This window comes from Leopardus geoffroyi, chromosome B2, assembly GCF_018350155.1.
Source record: "Leopardus geoffroyi isolate Oge1 chromosome B2, O.geoffroyi_Oge1_pat1.0, whole genome shotgun sequence".
Lineage (NCBI taxonomy): Eukaryota > Metazoa > Chordata > Mammalia > Carnivora > Felidae > Leopardus > Leopardus geoffroyi.
Window position 1 is genome coordinate 73,239,025 of NC_059332.1, and position 21,488 is coordinate 73,260,512.

Sequence of the window (21,488 nt, forward strand, 5' to 3'; positions counted from 1 at the left end):
AACATATTATGGTTAATGACAGTTAAAACATAGTCATTTATTTAGAAAATATAAGTGCCTACCACATGTGCTGTGGTATATTAAGGGATAAAAGTAATCATAAGCTAGTTAAAGAGATAGGAAATTCCTCTCCAAAATACTTGTCTATGATTAAAAGCATTTTCCTTTGGCCACGATCAATAGATTAAGTCTTTCATATGTGTTAATGACACCATGGTTTTCTTATTAATCAAAAATAGTTCCAATGTATAAATGTATAACTACTAACAGAAGAAATGAATAAGAGTCAGAAATGAAAAAGGAAGGAAGGAATGAAAAAGCTAACATCTTACCTATGGACCCTCTACAGCATATTTTCTCAGGCTCGTTTTTGCTTCCTTCTTACAAATATTTTCAAATTACATCTCCATACATGTATTAATTTCCCAGAACTGATCTTGTTTACAAATATCTAGAAGTTGTTTATTTCTAAATATCACGGAAAAATGAACTTTCAATAACTAATCCTGTGAAATTTGCTTCTGTATTTTTTAAAAAATGTTGATGAGATTGCTCTTTAAACCACTCCACGTGCCTTGCATAAAGTCACACATTTGAGATTTTAGTGCTTAGAAAATGTTCCTTCAAAACTATGAGGCTCAACTGTGGTGATAATCTCTTTCACTGTTTCTCTTTCTGCCTTAAATTCAAGCAAGTTGCGTCAATGTGAAGCAGCATCACAGAAACTACCTTTCCCTTGGGCTTAGCATGTTTTCTTCTTGTCCCCATTCTAACCTGTCCCCTCCGTTTCTTTTTTTACTAACCTGAGATATGACTTGATTTGGATATTTCCCTCCAAAATCTTTTTATGAAGTAAAATAATACACATAAATTAAAGAAGAACAGATTTTTTAAATGGATAATAAACTAGAGCTCAGCAACAGTGCACAGTGGTCATATTCAAATTTAATTTAATGGTAGAAAAAAGGGAAGAGGAGAAGAAAGAAAAAATGAAATAGCAAAGTGATTTTCCAAGAGACCAAAAGACCCATGAAAACTATAATTTATAGCAGTTGATGAAATGCCCTTTTAGGTCATACTTTGGGTGGGGGGCATCTGCTAATATTCAGACCAGCCAAATTCTTTGAAATGTCACTTACTATGAGGACTTTTTTAAAACATCTCATGAGACATGGGATATGAAAATGATTTTATGTCATTCTTTCTCATGTATTATTCAAAATCAAAATCATATTGGAAGAAGATGAAATCTCCAAGTTATCTTGTTAGAAATTCAGACTAAAGCATTTCACAAAGCAAATCCTAACAGCAGAAATAAGCATCAAAAAGAACCAAGTGTCAAATAAATTTCTCTTTTTCAATAAGGCTTACATGAGCCAAGCCAAATCTCCCCCCTCCCCCGCTCAAAGCCTCCATGACTCCCCATTACAGATTAAAAAAAAACACTAAATTCCTTTGCTTGATAATTAACAAGGTCTATAATCTGACCTAGTTTCCATTCTAGTCTTTTCTGCTTTCCCATCACTTCTTCCAACCCTTTCCATGGACTCTTACACTGCAGAAATACCACACAATGCTCATTTCTCCGGCGACACTGCAGGCAGCTTTATATTGATGCTTTCTCTAATGCCTTTTGTGCTTCAGGGAATACTCTTCCATTCTCCCTCCACCTTTGACTAACTGTGGCCACTCTTTAGATCACAGGGCATCTGAACCCCCTGGGAATCTTGGCAAGGTGCTCAGCCATCCTCTCACTGGAAAGATGCAGATAGTTGCTCTTCTTCTCCTTTGTAGCATGAATATGGACACTCGTGATAGTCCCTGCTTTTTTAATCTGTGAATATCGATGCAAAAAAGAAGAACCAGGAGGAATTTTCTCTGGTGGCAGAGGTTGTTATAGCAAGAAAGTGTTCCCAAGGTTGCTGTGACAGTAGTATACTGTGGCATGAACAGGAGCTCATTCTCAAAGCATGATTGGGAGGTCTTACATCTGGCTGTATTGCACTGTAGCATGATTCTCTAGCATTCCTAGAGATCACTGTGCTTCTCAATATCCTTCTAGCAAGTTACTCTTTTGCTCAAATTCATTGAGTAAGTTTCTGAAAGTAGAGGTCCTGGTATATACAAAGTCCATCAAAATCCTTTCCAAAATTACTTACGGCCCACATCAAATTTCATCATCTCTGTGAAATCTTTGCTTTGTATTTTTATGTGGAAAGAATGTCTCTATTCTATAAAAGTCTTATAATAGTTAATGTGTATATTTCTTACAAAACTCATCACCTTCTGCCCAATATGTATTTGTTTAGAAGTTTTATCTTGAGAAATACAGTGTAGACTTCTTGAAGGCAGAAACTAGGCCACATTCATCGTATTACACTGATGCACAAAATCTGACATGGTAACTTTCAGATGGCAAAGCTTGTGACTAATTGAAGGGATTGAAAGAATAACACAAGGCAAAAGTATTTATAAAACAGTTTTGAGTCAATTTATAAAAGAAGGTTATCCACTTAAGTCATATGTTTCACACATAGTAAACACCAAATAATACTATTTCTATTAAGGTGTTTCATATATATGCATTATATACATATACATATATGTACATGCATGTATATGTATGTACATATATGCATGTATGTATGCATATGTGTGTATTTGTGTATATATTAATATGAGATTACTTCCATACTTGACCTACACAGAAATTGGCACAAAGAGAATTGCCCTCATCCCACATAAAAAAAAAAACATACCTTAAGTTCTCCAGTTGAGAACAAGTGAGGAATGACTGCTGTCTTGAGAAACTGCAGAGGTGTGGGTCAGCATACTTCTCGTGACCCTAAGAGAGATGAAGGAGAGAAGACACTGTGATCATGGTACTTGCTAAAATGCCAAGAAGCATTAGGGTGGAGTGGTTAAGCGCAGGAATTTTGGCACCAGGCTATCGCGATCTGAATTCTAGTCCTACAACTTTGTAGACATGTAAACTTGAGTAAGTTTTTTAACTACTATATGCCTCAGTTTCCTCCCCTGGACCATAGGCACAATAATGTCATCTTCTTCATAGGAATTTTATAATGATTAAATATTTTAGTATATGTAAATACATAGAGTCATAAGAAGTAGTACCTATGAGAGTAAATATTTGTTAACTGTTAGGCAGCATTACTGTCTCTAATGCTTTACTGAATCTGGTTTCTGTTTCATCATCTTTGCCACTTGTGACCCCACCCTCCCAGTGCATCCCTTCATCCTGTATTTCTGCTCTTGAGGAAGCTTCTACAGCCTTGGGTGTTTATAGTCTCACTATATAGCACTGGTTCCAGAGAGGTTGTTGACCTAAACTGGGAACTTAATGGCTATTATTTTCGTGAAAAAGGAACTCATGTTCCAAAATATTGATATAAAGCTTTACTTAATGAAATGCAACTATTTCATTAAGATTAAACTGTCGTATAGCAGGGTGAAGGACAGGGGTTTGTAACTACAGACTCCAAGTATGGTGTGGTTGCGAGATCAATGTGTTTCTCTCCAAAAACGAACTGGAATTTAAGCAAAAGGATAACAACTTCTTTAAAAATAATGTTCAAAATGCTCTAAATGTTTTCAAAACCCCATTTCTTCCATTAAATAACTTTTTCAGTAATTTGAATTTCATAAGAAATTATCGGGGAAGTTGTTTGTAAGAAGTAAGTTAGGCTCATTTTATTCTAGGTACCAACCATTTAAGATAATTATTTAAAAAAATAAAAGAATGCTGTTTTCTTTTCCTTTTTTTCTCCAAAAGACAAAAGTGAAAAAAGCTGTTAATTCTATCACACTATGTACAAAAGAATCTGTTAAACCAAATTAAAGTCATTACTGACTTTTCGAAAAATTTATGGATATGAAATTCTTTTCATTTTATGCAAAATAATTCTGTAATACTTTGGATCCCAGTTACTTTAATGGTAGGACATCCAGTGAGGAGTAATTATAAAGGAACAAATAGTAATTTTATCATTCGGGACTTCATGTGCTCCTCCTTATTTTCCATCAACCCTTGGTTAAAGATATTCAATGACTTCTAAACTAGTTTTTCCCATTTCTAATTTTAAATCTTGGTGTTCTGACAATGTTTCAATCTGGTTGCACTTACTGGATTATCTGAGATGTGATGGATATATTTTTCAGTAGAAACAAAAAAATCATGTTTTCTTGGTACCATACACATTGTTATAATGCAACTATAATAAGGGATTTGTATTTATTTCAGCTAACAAATTTTAAGTTAAACCTCAAATAATTGTAGTTTAAGTTGTTATTTTCTGAGCCATTTTAAAGTAAGTCAATGTATTGAAATGAAAAATCAAATGCCTTTTGGTGAAAGAAAAAAATACACAACCGTATTCTACTGTTAATTCTACTGTTAATTTTTATTAACACTTTCATTATAGCATTTTCTTATTGATATGAATTTTAAGTAGTTTTCCCTCATTATCAGTAGGAAATGTAAAAAAAAAAAAAAAGGTTTCTTTCTGTGTAAATACACATAACCTAGATAATATAGTTTTGGAATTTTTATCTTAGAGTTCATTATTATTATTAAAATTGTTACTCTCAGCTTGAAAGTGCCCAGCATTAACTCTGAACCAGAAACATTTGTTTCATGTAGATTTTCATATTGTAAGATGAAATATATACTTCCTAAACCAAAGGTTAAATGTTTAGCATATACTGTAATAAAATGAAAATGTAATTTTAATTAATAAGTATTCAGTATAACTTTACCAAAAATATCAGAGCATCAGAGGAAGGCAAGACACATTTATGAAGTATCTAGTGATTTTAGAAATTTTACATATTCCAGTTAATTAAATCTTCATCAAGATCCTGGGAGGTAGGGCTTATACTTGTTTTAGAGAGAAAAGAGAGAAGGAAAAAAGCTGAGACTATTAATAAGGATAAGAACTAGTCAATCTCACCAGGAAGCTGGCTGAGTTAGGCATGCACATGAGGCTGCCTAGATGTGGGTCCAAAACTTATACTCTTTACTTTCATTTCATTTTTAAGTTTTGTTTACAGTGCTCTGATGTGTTCCCACCTGTGAATTGCCCTTGACCTACCTCAGCACAGTATAAGAAAGACGTATCAAGATGAGACTAGTAATACCTACTACACTAAAGATATCTAGGTGAAGAATTCCATAAATTCTAACATAAAAGCAGATACTTTATTGAAGAAAACACTTTTGTTTTTTGGCTTCTATTGTTAGTCTTTAAATCAATTACATGGCTAAAAGTCAATAGTCATATCTACCCACAGATTCTTTTCCTATTCACCCTATTCCTTATCTCATTACACCTGCAGTGACCTTCATTCTACCTATTTGAATTGCAAATATGAGGGGAAATGAGTTCAAGATGATAGAGAACTAAGATAAGGAAAATTCACTGTTGAAAATACAGTAGTCATGGAAATTTAATTTTAACATTCCTGTGCAGTTTAGAATTGAGAGCTAGGCATCAGTGTTGGCAGTTTTAACGTAAACTAGCTGGTAAGCTAACTCTATGCCTCTGTAGCTTTCCACCCAAGGTTGAGAGTCTGCAGAACTGACAAATGAACGTTCTCTATGGCTCTTCTTGGTTAATAATGATTAAGAAAATGGTATTTGGGGTGCCTGGGTGGCTCAGTGGGTTGTGCATCCAACTCTTGATTTCAACTCAGGTCATAATCCCAGGGTCATGGAATTGAGCCCCACATCAGGCTCTGTGCTGAGCATGGAGCTTGCTTAAGATTCTCTCTCTCTCTCTCTCTCTCTCTCTCTCCCTCTCTCCCCCTCCCTCTGCCCTCATGCTCTCTTTCCCTCTCTCTCTCTCTCTCTCTAAAACATAAAAAATAAAAAGAAGATGGTATTTGGCTTTAACTCTGTCATCACAGCATACACATTTGAGATGAAGCTATCACAAGATAACCATTTTAAGATAAGTCATTTGACAACCAAAGAGGTAAGTAAAGAGCATATCAAAATACCCTATTCATTCCACACAAGAAATAAATGATAGCAAAATTATGACAATACTTATACATGGTATCATTTTAGGTTTGGAGATTTGGGGATTGCCATTTTAGGTATCTGGATTACTTGGATTGGGGAAGAAGAGGAAAAAGGAAGGCAAAAAACTATTCTGGTACCTTCTGCTGGCTTTCAAAAGCAAGCGACAAAGCAACAGATAGAGTGTGAGATCGGTACCTCCTTGCTACACTCCGAGAAAAGAGCAACTGTCTGCTCAGCTGAGTCTGACCTCTGCTGACCTCTGTCATTGTAGGCTGAATTCATACCACATAAGAAAGTTTTGGTTTTGACTCCAAGTAATCTGTTACTTGCATTTAATCCAAGCACTTTCCAACAAGAACAGTGCACTCTTCTTGTTCACAAAATTACCCAGAAGTGCTGGGGGTTTTCATAAGTCTTTCAAAAGAAGCTTTCCAATGCCAGCTTTCTTCCTAAAGTTCATTCAGGCAGTATTTTTAAGCAAAGGTTACTTTGGAATTGATAATATTATGGTGAAATAATGTGAATTAAGGAGATAATAATCTCAAACTGAAAAATCTAAAACTATTGGGTATGCATGTCTCAGTTTTAATACCAGATAGTTGTGTTCAAGAAGCAATAAAGTTGGGGTGCCTGGGTGGCTCAGTCAGTTGGGCATCCGACTTCAACTTGGGTCATGATCTCACAGTTCATGAGTTCGAGCCCAGTGGTGGGTTCTGTGCTGACAGCTCAGAGCCTGGAGCCTGTTTTCGATTCGGTGTCTCCCTCTCTCTCTGCCCCTCCCCCACTCATGTTCTCTCTCTCTCTCTCTCTCTCTCTCTCTTTCTCTCTCTCTCTCTCAGAAACAAACATTAAAAAATTTAAAAAAAGAGTGAAGTTTTCTTTCTAATATACTATAATCAAGATTAAGCATACTTTCTTTTTTTACATTTAAAATCACATGTTTTACTAATATAGTCTCAAATATATACAAAAGAATAATATCAGTTAAAATTTTCATCGTCTTATAAGCCTTTAAAAGAATATATAAAACACTTTTACATCATGTTATGTACTCTAAAAAAATGGAAAAGTTGCATTTTAAAATTAACAGGGCTCCTGGGGCACCTGGGTGGCTCAGTCAATCGAGTGTCTGACTTCGGGTCAGGTCATGATCTCGCGGTCCGGACTGTGACTTGGAGTCCCGCGTCGGGTTCTGTGCTAACAGCTTGGAGCCTGGAGCCTGCTTCAGATTCTGTGTCTCCCTCTTTCTGCCCCTCCCCCACTCATGCTCTACCTCTCTCTCCCTGTCAAAAATAAATACACTTTAAAAAAAAAAAAAGTCTTTAAAATTAACAGGGCTCCTGAGTGGGCACAGTCGATTAAGTGTCCAACTTTGGCTCAGGTCATGATCTCACAATTCATGAGTTTGAATCCCACATTGGGGCTCTGTGCTGACAACTCAGAGCCTGGAACCTGCTTGGGATTCTGTGTCTTCCTCTCTCTCGGCCCCTCCCCCACTCGTGCTCTGTCTTTCTTTCTCAAAAATAAACATTAAAAAAAATTTAAATGATCAATAGTGGGCTTAATTTTTATTTTAGATAAATTTTTGGAATAAATTCTTAATCCTAAGGTTTACTACTTTTGAAAAAATTAAATCAATGATTGGTAAGAGTATGTTTCACAAAAGCTGATAGGTCTAAACAATGCTATGAAATGTAGGGTTAATTTTAGTCACAATTTTGTGTTTATTATATGTCAGGTATTTTCCTTAGTATGTTAGATATATTTACTTATTTAATCCTTATAACAACCCTATGTATGGTTTGTTTCTTATTCCTCTCAACCTCCTCTTATTCCTCCTCCACCACCTACTCCTCCTCCTCCTTCTTCTTCATTATCATCATCACTCTTCTTTAGAGATGAGGAAATTGAATCCAGAGAAGGTAAGTAATAAAGGCAAGCTCAAATAACTGGTAAGAGCCAGAGCCCAAGTTCAAACCCTGGCACTTTGGGGCCTGAGCTTGGTACCCTTAACCTCCATGCTGTCTATATCACCTTTCACTCTGCTGCTTGATTTTGAAGCTATTGGATGAAGTTCCTCACAGGTGATAGCTTAGATTTGAATGACCACACTCAGGTGTGCTAATCAGTGACTAGAAAAGGATCTTTCATAATATGCCACAAGACTTCTAAGGACATGTAGAATTCTATGGTTTTTCCTGATTCTGTCATGTCTAACTTTCTATCCACAGATTTTGTGAAAAGAAAGACGGTTTATTTATCAAACTGGCAGAGCTCTAAGCATATGCATGATAGTTAACACAGAAGAGAACAAAATTAAGATTCAAACTGGCCTTGACAGAATCAAAATTTTGCCACTTTAACAAGACCAACACTCAATTCCTGCTTGGAGATTAAAAACAACAATAGCAACAAAAATAAGGAGCACACAAAACAGAATGAAAAAGACTGTCTGACAGCAATTGACTTGAAAAAGATCAGAGTGCTTTAGCTGACCACAGATTGCAGCAACCAAACCAAAGATGATGTCACTGAACAACAGCCACCACCACCAACCCTTTTCCCCAATATGCCAACTATATGTTTATTTGTTGCATTGAGAGAAAAAATATTGTTCAAATAGATTGAGATTTTCTCCATCAATGTATTTGGTCCTAGTCAGACAACATCCAGAATACCGAATGAAGTCCTAGATGTCATGGTACAGGACAGAGTAGAGAGAATTTAGAATAATTTAGGTGGGATAGTTTAGAATCTGGTCTGAATATGCTGCCATATAGAGAGGGGTTGGAAAACTAGAGAAGGGAAGATCTAATTAAGAACAGAATAGAATTTTTTTTAAGCTTTATTTATTTCTGAGACAGAGAGAGACAGAGCATGAGTGGGGGAGGGGCAGAGAGAGAGGAAGACACAGAATAAGCCCCAAACAGAATAGAATTTTTAAATATTGGGAGGTATCATGTGTAGACAGGAATAGACTTATTTTCCCCCAATGTTTCAAAAGGAAAATATGACCAATAGGTAGGAGATGCAAGAAGATAGATAACAGTTTCAATAATGTAAATGCTTGTCTCATGAAGAAATGAGTTCTCCATCCCTGAAAGTAAGCAACCAGGGGATGAATAAATTTAGGCCTACTTTTGTGAAGCTCCCTGATTTGAGAAAGAACTTAAAAGACCTCTGAGGTCCCTTCCAATGTTAAAATACTATTAATTAACCTCTTTCTACATCACATATTTTATTTTCTTATCTGAATTATTAAATGTTACCTCAGTTTAAATTAAGGAAACTAAATATTTTTGTTAATTTAGTACCTTTTAATCAATAATAATATCAAGTGCAAATATATTATTAGGGAAAAATTAAGTGAAATAATGTGTTTAAAAAAACTGTTGTCTGCAAGTAAGATATGATAAGTCTCCAGATTTATTTTCTAAATCACAACACAGTGGAAACATTTAAGATACAAATTTAATGAATTGGTATAAAGAAAAGATAATTGGTTTAAAAAAAAACATAAAAAAGATTTTAGTGCATCTTTGCACCTCTGAGGGTTTGTCACTAACCAGAAAATCTACATAATTAAGAAAGAAGTCTATTTTATGCTCATCTAAATTTTGTATTTGACCAGGACTAAGCAGTCCTTACAATGCATCTTTCAAAACAGATAGTACAAGAATCTTCATCTCTCAATGACTAGGATAATTATAGCTTCAAACAGAAGAATCAGGCTGTAGCCCAACACCACTGCTTTCAAAGTGTACTTTTGATGGTCACTGGCACCTCATATTTTTGAAATTCTTGTTTAATTTTATAAATGAAAGATTTTTGCTGAATTGAAACTGTCCACCTGATCTTTGCTAATGGGACTAAAGGCCCATTAGTATGGAAACGAATGCCATCTAAGCTCATTATTTTAAATGCAAGTGTTCAGCTGAATCTACATCTGAGACCTGACAGGCAACACATGACTTTTTTAACAATTGTTCAGGGCTGCAAAAAATAGAGTTTTTCTCGAATGCAAAAGGTGACTGCTATACAATGCATTTCTGATTTAGCTTAGTTTCTGCAGTTTGACTCTCCTATATTTTAAATGAGATGGGAAAAAGTAGTGATTATTTTTTTCCTGAAACCAACAGATAGCAAGCATTATATAGCTTAAAAATTCCAGATCTGATTTTAATAAAGTCCTAACAACCTAAAAAATATAACCACCATAAATAATGCTACATGGCTACATTTCCACATATATTCAAACCCAAGGTACAGTATGTTTCCTGTGGCTGAGAAGCATTTAGAGTATTCAGATTTTATCTTATTTATTAAATCCATAAATTGCTGAATTATTTGGGGATGTCCAAGGCATACAGAATTATTTCCATAATTAAGAAAATATAGCCCAGGAATTTTAATACTTACCAAATCACTAAAATATTTTTGTTGTGTTTTGTTTTGTATTTAATTGTATATCTCTAAACTGTGATGCCAAGTTTAACTCAGGATGACATACTATGAATGACAAATTATGAAAGGTCATCACGGCACAGGATTGGAAAAATCCTTCATTAGCTCCTCCTCCTCCCCTTCTCTTCCCCAACCCCTTCTTTTCTTCCTTCTCTGCTTCCTCCTCTTTTTCCTCTTCTTCCACTTCTTAGTTCTTTCTCTTTCCCCTTCTTTCTTGAGTCCTTCTTCCATCCCTTTATTTTTCCCTTTTCTCTTCCCTTTTTAGTTAAACAAATGCCTGCTGTAAAGTCTGAATACCAAAATATTTTCTTTTTATAGATGTTTCCTCTTGCTCCATTTGTAAAAAAATATTCTTATGAAGATGTAATGTTTAAATACAGATCAAAACTTGTATCTTACTTGTTTATGATCCTAGATCATCACAGATGATGTATTTCTGTGTTTATAATTTAAATCTTTTAAATATGAAAAACTATGGATACTATATAAATTTGAAAGCAATGTGAAAGTATTAATTTTATATGATTTCCAATTTCAACTTCCTTAATTTTAAAGCTTAATCTGGTATTGAACATTGCAGCCACGTTTTTTCTATCATTAAAAAAATTCCTACAAATTCTTTTTCTACAGCTCACTCTATATTTGCTATTTTCACATGTGTGTGTGTGTGTGTTCACATGTGGATGCCGGTGTGAATATACTGAACACTTAGTGATTAACGTTTCAATCCAATAGTTGGAGTTCTAAGCTTATTTGACTATATTTTGATAGCCTTTTAAGTCCCCAATGTATTGACTAAAGAAGTGAGTTGGCAAAAATGGATGAATCTTAATTAATTATCATATGGCATTATTCACTATACTGTGACAAAATAAAATTAAAAAATTGAGGAACAGCAAGGAGGGAGAAGTGAGCCCCATCCAGTTGAAATACTTAACTCAGGACTTATCCAAGTGGAATCTTTCTCAGTTTTCCTTTGGGGTTGTTCCATGGCAAGAAAAGGGGGAAAATGCAAAATTCTGTTACTGCAGAGTTAATGTGTGAGGACAGCATATCCTGCCAAAAAGGTCAGACAAATGCCACCTTGATTCTCATTTTAATGGCCTAGCCAGTTATTCTTCTTAAACAACATTCTAGTGACTAGTGAGAAGAATGGGGAGAAGAAATCCAGACCACATGCAGGAAGATTTTTTTTAACTAATGATTTGATGCTAAAATTTTCTCAGCCAGGAAAATTTTCAGACTTTCTTATAACACCCCAGGTTTTCCTTCCATTTTTTGGTAAAGTGTACAAAAAACTGCAAAATCAGCCTGAAACAACTCCTAATGCTAGAGGAAATAATGGGACGCCGGCCATCAATATGTCTGATTTCATCAGTCAGGACAAGGTGCTCCCTTTCTGAGGCCAACCATCCTAACAGACCTAATCCTTTCATCAGCAGACTGACTGACAAGCATAAATCTGTAGAGTTAAACAATCTCAACGGTCTGTGTAGAGGGTAAGGGGAGTTTAAAAAAAAAAAAAAAGTTTAAAACCTGACACATATGGGTTTCCAAATAAAGGTTTGACATTTCCAAATACAAATATCACACTGGCACCTGGGTGGCGCAGTTGGTCAAGCACCTGACTCTTGATTTCGGTTCAGGTCATGATCTCACAGTCATGAGATGGAGCTTTGCATCAAGCTCTGCACTGAGCTTGAAGCCTGCTTGGGATTCTCTCTCTCCCTTTCTCTCTTCTCCTCCCCAAAACCCCCTCTCAAAATAAATAAATAAACATTTATATATATACATATATATATATGTATATGTATATATATATATATATATATATATATATATATATCTCCCTGGTTTTCTCTCCAGCCTGTTAATGCTTAGACAAGAAAGCATGAAATAGGTCTTTAACATTCACATATCATTTTTTAAAAAATGTTTGTTTATTTATTTGAGACAGAAAGAGAGAGTGGGGCAGGGCAGAGAGAAGGAGAAAGAGAATCTTAAGCAGGCTCCTCACTGCCAGTGCAGAGCTGGAGGAGGGGTTTGATCTCACAGACCATGAGATGTCCTGAACTGAAACCAAGAGCCAGACACTTAACTGACCGAGCCACCCAGGCACCTCTCACATATCATTTTTAATGATAGCTTTATATCTAGAAACAGATATATATCCTGCATAAGGATATATGAAATAATTGAGAAAAAAATTATTATGGGCTTAAAATCATGCAAGAAAAAAAATTATATCCCTCATCTGACCTGTGTGTCAATTATCTTCCACCTTGATTTTGCAACACTAAGCACTGCAATGTTCTCAAAAGGCATTGTGAAATTCTTCTAAATATTCAAAACAAAATTATGCTTAATTTTCTTAATTAAAAAAAATTATTTTAATGTTTATTTCTTTCAGAGAGAGAGAGACAGAGCACCAGCAGGGGAGAGGCAGAAAGAGCCAGAGACAGAATCTGAAACAGGCTTCAGGCTCTGAGCTGTTAGCACAGAGCCCGACGTGGGGCTTGAACCCACGAACCGTGAGATCATGAGCTGAGCTGAAGTTGGACACTTAACCGACTGAGACCCCCAGGTGCCCCCATTTTCTCTATTTTAAAAACTAAACAAAATATGATATCTCGAACTTTTAGGAGATGGTGGCCATGGGGAAGGAGTGGTAGAGCATCAAAGCAATTGTGTGTGACATCTGGACCTAAGTCTGGTCGCCCATGCTCTAGGAGGAGCATGTGACAAGTGGGCCCCATGGTTCTTCAAGTCACTTCCATCTGAAAAATGGGGGGAGAAAATCAAGTTTTAACCACCCAAAGGAATCGCTTTAATGATACAATCGTTCTTTTTAAAGTTTAGAAGAAACATTTAGCATAAACACGAAATAAAAAATAGTGATGTTTGCTTGTAATTACAGGTCACTTTTGGTTTTCCTAAGACATCAAATCCCCAGGGCTAGACTGTGGGTGCATAAGGGAAATTGTGTGGAGCTCTTTGTGGGTGGTATCACAACTAGGTTTCAGTTAAATAACAGAGTCTTCTACAGCTGGTCTTCTTAGTTTTTTAAAAGGTAAATATACTTAGAGGAACAGCCCTGCATGATGGCAGAAAAAGTGGTTTCTAATGTGGTAAGAGTTGAAAGACCTCTACCGACTTACCCAAAACTATTTCTGCCACCAGCCTGCAGTGTTCCCAGAAAATTTCTCACCATTCCTTTGGGACATTATCTCTAAAATGCCCATTAAAATGCAAATGTATTACCTCACAGCTCTCACATATTGACTCACTATCCTCCGTTTTTATATCAGCGAGGATTTGCTTGGTCTACAAGACAATTTTGGTGAAAGTAAGCAAACTCGGGTTCAGCCACAAAGAAAACTAAAAGGAGCAAGACGCACTTTGCAGAAGAGTGCTGGGGCAGTGAGTACCTTGATCAGAGAATGCTGAGAGGGACAAGGGCACATGGTTGGGGCAGGGAAAGACGAGGTACACGTCCTTGTGTCCCTGCAGACTCCTATGCCCAGCTCTACATTCCTAAATTACACAATGATTTCTTCCTCTTTACAACTTCCAAAGCACCTTGTATTTTACCACCCACCAGATAGGCATCCTATATATTTCCTTGTCTTGGTGGTGGTTATGTGTCCATTTGTCCTCTGCCTACTTTAAATTCTGTGTCCCTACGTTTGGGGGTCTTTCTTCCAAATCTCAGTGATTTCCACAGCTCTTAGCAGAAGACTTGTATGTAAGTGCTGTACTAATACTTATTAAATAAACAAATAAAACCAGTATACTGGAGATGGTTATATTGGGTGGGATTCTAGCAAATGTGGAATCAGATTTTCTCATTTTGCACAATCCAGGCAAGGATTTACAAAACTTTGTGATCCAGTTGCTTACCTGCCTAGTTATCATGGCACATTCTATGCACTATTACTTTGTCCACTTTTGGGGTTTTTTTGTTTGTTTTGTTTTACATCTGTCTCTCTGATTCAACTTTCATGAAGAAGACCAAAACTTATTTATTGTTTTAATGTTTTTTATTCATTTTTACTATCTTTTCTCCCTTTTTTCTACATTTCACCAGATGCCCCCAACCACCACCTCAACATCTCTGACAATACCTGACACATAATACCAAAGAAGCCTGAGAAGGAATAAAAACAGAGAAAAAGGAAGGAAGGGAGCAAAGGAATGAGGGAAGCAATAAGAAATATACTTACAATCATTTTAAGTTTTTTCCTCCAAGGGAACCTGTGACTAAATGATATGCACATGCTAGCAGGTTGCTTGGCCATTTCTGAGGAATGGTTTGTACACGTGAGTTGTGCTGAGCTTGACAGGTTTGGAGTGGGGAGCAGCAGTGGCCAAGGGAAAGTTTCGGTGTCATGCCAGCTGTTTTATGTCTCTTTCATCTCATTACTACTTTTCCAGAATGGAATTCTTTATAGGATTGTATCATGCCAACTAGTTCTCTTATTTTGTAGGTTGAACAGCCTGAGATGTGAATGTGCCCTTCTCCTTGGGTGTTCTACAAAAGATAACTGAGAAATTGGAACTACAGTTTTCGAAGGTCTTAATTCATACTACTCAGATAATGTTATACCACTTCAAATTCCACTTTTAGTTACAGAAGTTGAACAATTCTGTCTAGTCTTTTGGAGATATTGTTGAGAAATTGTTTACTTTGTCAAGGTCCACGATTGCATGGGTCATTAACCATGCATGCAGCTACTGAACAAAAACTGCCCAGACAGCAACTTTTCTAAACAGGTCTCTGGAACAGCCCCATTGTCCTTTGGTCTTTCATGGCAGTGCTATTTCACTTGCTTTTTAATACATGGCCTGAAAGACCATGTTTTGACTATGGAGGACAACAAGCTTCTGCACACTGGGCCATTTTGTCAAAATTATTTTTGCTCAGCCTACAAAAGCACACAATGATCTATGTATTAGGTAAAGTCTTTGTGTTATTCATTTTTCTCTTCTCTTGTACATAGATCTAAACATCATAGGCATTCAATAAATGTTGAATGAATATACTTCTAAGTTAACCAAAGCCTATAGACTTTTTCCCAGCAATGACATAGTAGATTTAACAAGCATGACTTTCTAGCTACATCTGAAAGACACTCACAAAGAGGGAACTGATAGCTCACATATTAGTACCAGTAGTTTCTCAAGGCAAGATGCGTAAGAGGGGATTCACAGTTCAGAACCATTTAGTATCGTGAGGTGAACTGAAAGTTTTTAATTTTGATTAAAAGTGTGCTATAGTTTTGGGGGGCGCCTGTGAGCCCTTCAGAGCCATTGAATAATTGAGAGCTGTTACATGGGGGTGGGAATAAATACGGGACACATTTTTCACCATCGTTGTTGACTCTAGATGGTTTTGGATAAGTACAATGTTATCATTTACAAAACCTGGGCTGTGTAGTCCCTATGTCCCAAGAAAATTGAGAAAGATGAAATTATAATTGTAAAACAAACAAACAAAAATTAAGTTCCTCAAGAAAAAAAAAATTGGTACACTTTCTCAAATATGCCTCTGAAGCTCTGTAGGATTTATTCAAGTGCAGAATGAATGCTCTCACTTTGGCAACTAGGATTCATGTGATGACTCAACAGCTTTCAGTTCCAGTAAAGCCAACAACTTTATAGACTTCAGTAATGCTTGTGTTTATGATGCATAAGAAAGAAGAAAAAATAAATACAGTATAATATAACTATAAAAGATTGAGAAGACTTTCTATGATTCCCAGGAGGATGAAAACCCTGGAGTTGGGTACAATAGAATTCTGTAGAAATTAGGAATCTTAGAAACTCCAGTGACATTTCAGTTCTTTGTAAATTAAGTGAAGTTGTTTTCTTTTTTTCAACCTCTAAAACTATGGTCACTCCCTACTTCTCATTAGTTGTCCAACAAATGAAGTAAAGGTCTATAAAAAACATGATTAAAGAAGACAATCTGATTTTTTGTTTAGCAACAAAGGACAATGGCTGTCACAAGAGCAAAGTGCCCTGAAGTTTCATATGGCCTCTTTTGGACATTAAAGGAGTGTGACCTGCACAGAAGAGCCCCCAATCAACAATCATCCAGCCCTATCCAAGAAGATTCCATGTAGTCTCCTTAGTAGCAAGTTTGATAAGAGAGCCCACTAAAGATTTCTGATATATCATTAAGAGTAAGTCACGATTCATGGAGGGTTCTCACAATATACATGGAAAAAAATAGATCATTTGTTTTGTATGACTTTGAAATATGCATCATTGCTTCTGAAGATATTTACAAGAAAGCGTAGTCTTATTTTCTCTCATGGAAGTCATTCATTCTCAATCTACAGAAACCAATTTTTAGGCATGTGATTCAAAAGCTCAAAATAATTTCATAACATGAACACACAGTGCACACACAACTCCAGAGATGTACAAAAGGAAAAAAGGGAAGAAACATTACACAAGCAAGATACTATCTAAATAGACCCTTTGTGAACAAAATTATTAGTACACAATAGTGTAAAAGTATGATAAGAAAACCTGAGAGAAACAAATCAAAATATTCAATCAAATACAAGAGTTCAGTCAAATGAGAAGATTAGAAAAAAATCTCTTCTATATCAGCAATATCTAGGTAAATATGTAATAGGGGATTATCATTTATGCAGAAACAACAAAAATATAAATCACTTGACATTACTCTTTTTTAAAATGTTTATTTATTTATTTTGAGAGAGAGAGAGAGAGCACATGCACAAGCAGAGAGAGGGAGAAAGAGAATCCCAAGTAGGCTCTGCACTGTCAGTGCAGAGCCCAATGTGAGGCTCAAACTCAAGAGTTGGACACTTAACTGACTGTGCCATCCAGGTACCCCATAAAATACTTAACATTACTCTTGACCCAAACTGAAATGTATAAAAAAAAGTATCACCTTTTGCTGATAAGCTCATAAAGATATTTTTATATTTTTTGACAGGAAAACTTAGTCAATGTAAAGATGTCAATTCTTTCCAAAGTAATTTATGGGCTTCAAGAAATTTCAATTCAAATTCAGGAAAGGAGGGCAGGTTTTGAACAATGAAGAAATTTTTGAAAAATAAAAATAACTAATGTGCCCTGTTCTTACCAGATATCAAAGTACAATATAATCCATGATAATCAAAACAATACAATTTTGGCAGGCGAACTGATGGCTAGGTAAGATTATCAGCATAAATAGATCAGAAAATCACCTATCATAGATACTACTTTCATGTATAATAAGGGTGAGATCATAGATTGGTGGGGAAAAATTATTTATTAAAGGGTACTGGGAAAGTGATTATTATATGGGAGGAAAACAGAGGCTTACTTTATAATTTATATTTTAAAATTTGTGTGGACTGAAATGTATAATACAAAGCTATTAAGATTATCAGACTGTGATTTAGGCTCACACATCTAAAAAATTTTTTTTAATATTTATTTTTTTGAGAGAGAGAGAGAGAGAGAGACAGAGCATGGGTCAGGGAGGGGCATAGAGGGAGGGAGACAGAATCTGAAACAGCTCCAGGCTCTGAGCTGTCAGCATAGACCCAACGCGGGGCTCGAACCTGCAAATCATGAGATCATGACCTGAGCCGAAGTCTGACGCTCAGCTGAGTCACCCAGGCACCCTTAGGCATTTATTTTTAAATAAAATAAATGAAAAGAATAATGAAGAATAATTTATCAAAAACCTTCTAGATACCAAGAAACATGATAAAATAAAAGGAAAAAAATTCAGAAAAATTTCCAGTAAATGTAACAAAAACATAACCAATAGGAAAAATATATGTAAGTTCAAATCCAGGATGAGAAATAAATAGTCTCAGAAATTGATTCAAAATTACCTTAGGTTTGTCTAAGACATATCACAGACTAGCTGTGAAATTTCATAACCCATCCAAGAAGTGGACATAAAAGAAGCCCTGACTGTTCAGCCAAAGGAATTGATAGAGAAGGCTGATTCTATGCCTTGGTCAATGACAAGTGAAGGTCTAAAGTCAGAAGTACACAAACTTCCCCCCAAACCTCTGTGGCAGTGGAAGTTATTGGTATATTTTGCTGTGTAGTTGCTACTATAGGAGACTCCAGAGAATGACAGTGTAATTGTCATCTTTGCATATCCTCTAGGAAAAACCAACATTTATTTTCTAGAAATCTCCCTTCCTTTTTTAGTCAAAAGCTTAGATTCAGAGTGGTGAGAGAAATGGTTTGCCAAAAGATGAGGGCTCCCAAATGAGGAGGAAAGGGGGATAATCTGAAGTTCACAAGAGGTGGAAAATGTGTCCTCTTCATATCAGCACTTAGGAATAGCAAGATTCCTTTTTTCCCCCCTGGTGTGCATACAGCAGCCAGAAGAACATCAGCATGATGTTCTGCCACCTATTGAAACATCTTTTATCCTAGTTGCTGACTTCATAAGACTCCTATCCACCAAAGTTAATTTTCCCAGAATCAGAGACCAGGATGCTATTAAATTTTCATTGAAGGGGGGCACCTGGGTGGCTCAGCCGGTTAAGCATCGACTCTTGATTTTGGCTTAAGTCATGATCTCACAGTTTGTGGGTTTGAGTCCCACGTCAAGCTCTGTGCCAACAGTGCAAAGCCTGCTTGGGATTCTCTCTCTCTCCCTTACTGTCTGCCCTTCCCCAGCTCACATGTTCTCTCTCTCTCTCTCTCTCTCTCTCAAGAATAAATAAATAAATTAAAACTTTAAATTTGCATTAAAGAAAATGTCTGAGAAAAAGGAAATAAGGAAGGGGGTCGGGTAAAGCTGGGAGCCTCATCAGACTCCAGTACAAGTCTGAGGAAAGGAATGAAATTTGGGTGGAAGCATCCTGGATGCCTGGCAGCCTATGAAAGTCTCGGTAAGGTCTTCTGGGGTTCCTTGGCCAAAGTCACCCTCAGTTTCCCTTCTGTACAGAGTTTCCCTTCTGTATAAGCACTGTGGGTGCTTGGCCTCTGGAAACACAATGAGTGGTGAATTTTGAGCTCAACAGCTGGGGCACAGGGCAACTGCCTCCTTGTGCGGCCAGCGCTGCAGGCCCATTCTGATACTGCCTCTCCCTTCGGAGCCAGCACATAATTCACCTCTTCCTCAAGCTTCCACAGCACCCCTGGATAGAACTGGTTCTTCCTTTGGAGCATACAGATACTTCTAGTAGTACATTTCTTCTCCCAGGTAGAAATATTTGTTTGGGAGTCTCTCTTTCTCCTACCGAGCTATAAGATAATAGAGGAAGAGGTTTATGTGTTTTCATTCTCACAGTCTGAGGCCATGCACAGTGACTGGCATGTAGTAGAGACTTCATGTCAGTCACTGATTTGGTGAAATTATCTCTTGTATTGTCTTGTAACCAATTGAATTTGAACAATCTTCATGTTTATAGTAGGTCTTGTAACCCCAACTGGACTGTAAACTCCCTGAAGACAGCAAAAAAACAGTTTATGTATTAACTTTTTGATTTTGAAATAATTTCAAATTTATGGAGGTTGAATTAGGACAAGGAACTCCAGTGTGTCCTCTACCCTCATGGATTATTAGCATTTTGTCACATTTGCTGTGTCATTCATTTTTTTTTTTTTCTGTTTCTCCTACCTACACATTATATCTATATCTGTGTTTCTATATACAAATATAGAGACAGAGATAATTATTATATATAGACAGAGATAATTACATACAGAGAGATAGAAGTATTATCAGCATTATTGTTATTTGAACCACTTAAAAGAAAACTGCAAATTTTCTGCCCCTTTACCCCTGACTGCATTCACTTTTATAACCATAATAAAATTCCCAAAATCATGAAATTTAACATTGTCCCAATAGTGATAAGTATTATCACTATAAGTGATAAAAAAGCAAATACTTTTTTCCTGATTCTGGATCCAGTCCAAGATCACATGGTATATTTAATTTTCATGTTTTGATCTCCTTTAACATGGAGGGATTCTTCATTCTTTAAAATCAGAGTATTTTAACCTTTTTGAATGTTTCACTTCACTGCATACAGTGTTATAGCAGGTACACAATAAACATTAAATATGTATGTTCATGTATGGAGCTATGCATCACAGAGACATATATGGACCATGGCAAAATTATTTTCTCTCTTTCTTTGTAATACAATAAAGAATTCAGTGGTTTCATCAATTTTATAACCAATAATAGCATATGACCTTTTCAAAATATGATTGTGGAAATTCAAGTGCACTGCATTTTTATTTTACAGAGGACATTTTTAGGGAAACTCAAATGATTTTAAAAGGTGATGTTATTAGCCTGTTCTAATCTCTTCAATTGGGTAAAAATTAATATTCATGCACATGGAGACTTTTGCCGAGGCAAATTTAATAGAAAATGCACAAACTGAACAATTTAAGAATGTTTGTGAAACATTCATTCAGAACTAAAACAGCGATATTACATAGCTTTCATTTAGTAAATTGCATTTTCTATTATCCATGAAAGTTAGCATATCTCAAGGTATAAAATTAACTAAGCATTTAAACAAGATGCACAGGAAATAAGACACCATGTGAAACACCATGGGGTGTATTTCTGATGATAAATGGACTTGGGTAAGGAAATTAGAATTGTATTGGAGGTTCTAGCCAGTAATCAAGAAAAGAAAGAAAAGCCATCCAGGTTGGAAAGAAAGAAGTAAGCTATACCTCTGTTTGCAGATGACATGGTTTTATATGTAGAAAATCTTCATAAGGGACTTATATCCAGAATATGCAAAGAATCCTCAATAATAAAAATATAATTAAAAAATAGGCAAAGGATTGGGGCACCTGGGTGGCTCAGTTGGTTAAGTATCCGACTTCAGCTCAGGTCCTGGAGACTGCTTTGGATTCTGTGTCTTCCTCTCTATCTTCTCCTCCCCTGCTCTCTCTCTTTTTCTCTCAAAAAATAAACATTAAGAAAAATGTTTTAAATGGGCAAAGGATCTGA

At 36.0% G+C, this 21,488-nt stretch overlaps 1 long non-coding RNA gene across 1 annotated transcript in view; it reads right to left on the reverse strand.

Moving 5' to 3' along the window:
• LOC123608664 overlaps nucleotides 1-15,576 on the reverse strand; it is a 144,928-nt gene extending 129,352 nt beyond the window's left edge. The window contains exons 1-2 of the long non-coding RNA XR_006717371.1: nucleotides 14,731-15,576; nucleotides 2,760-2,845 (exon numbers count right to left, since the gene is read on the reverse strand). This is a non-coding gene — a long non-coding RNA (uncharacterized LOC123608664). The remainder of the gene's footprint in view (nucleotides 1-2,759; nucleotides 2,846-14,730) is intronic.
• Between the last annotated feature and the right edge of the window lie 5,912 nt (nucleotides 15,577-21,488).